At 44.8% G+C, this 572-nt stretch overlaps 1 protein-coding gene across 1 annotated transcript in view; it reads left to right on the forward strand.

The window, feature by feature from the left end:
• Nucleotides 1–213: 213 nt before the first annotated feature.
• LOC119592870 (vascular endothelial growth factor A-like) overlaps nucleotides 214–572 on the forward strand; it is an 11,895-nt gene continuing 11,536 nt past the window's right edge. Inside the window, exon 1 of the mRNA XM_037941764.1 lies at nucleotides 214–550. The gene's annotated coding sequence lies outside the window, so the exon portion shown is untranslated. The remainder of the gene's footprint in view (nucleotides 551–572) is intronic.

Below are 572 nucleotides of genomic sequence, written 5' to 3' on the forward strand. Positions count from 1 at the left end.
ACCCCCGCAAACGATCGGCCCCTCCAACGTAAAACAATAGCAAACCGCGCGCGTTCTTCTCCAACAAAAGATTTCGCTAAGGAAGATTCCGCTTCATATTTACGTCATGTTTAACGTAATGGTCCGTCGCTTGAACGTACGAACGCTAACCGAGCACAGACGTTTAGCGTTGCGTGACGTCAGAGCGTATGTGACAGTTAAATGCTCTCGCTTGCTTCGTCACCAGTCTGTCTGCGCTCGGCTGTCGGGGTGTGAAGACGTAGCGAAGGAGAGACAAAGAGAGAAGAGGGAGAAGAGAGACAAAGAGAGGAGAGAGAGAAGAGAGGCAAAGCGAGGAGAGGGAGAAGAAGGAAAGGAAAAGACAAAGAGAGAAGTGGAATAAGAGAGACTAAGGGAGAGGAAGGAGAAGAGAGACAAAGAAGACGTGGAAATAGAACGAAAACAAAAAAATAAATATATATTGAATAACAAGGTGCCAAAGAGACATCAAGAAAAGGCAAAAGAAAGTGCAAGACGAGAAAAAAGGAGACAGGATCAAAAAGAATATAAGGTAAGATAAACACGTTGAAACA

The sequence above is a fragment of the Penaeus monodon genome, chromosome 31, assembly GCF_015228065.2.
Source record: "Penaeus monodon isolate SGIC_2016 chromosome 31, NSTDA_Pmon_1, whole genome shotgun sequence".
Classification (NCBI taxonomy): Eukaryota; Metazoa; Arthropoda; class Malacostraca; order Decapoda; family Penaeidae; genus Penaeus; species Penaeus monodon.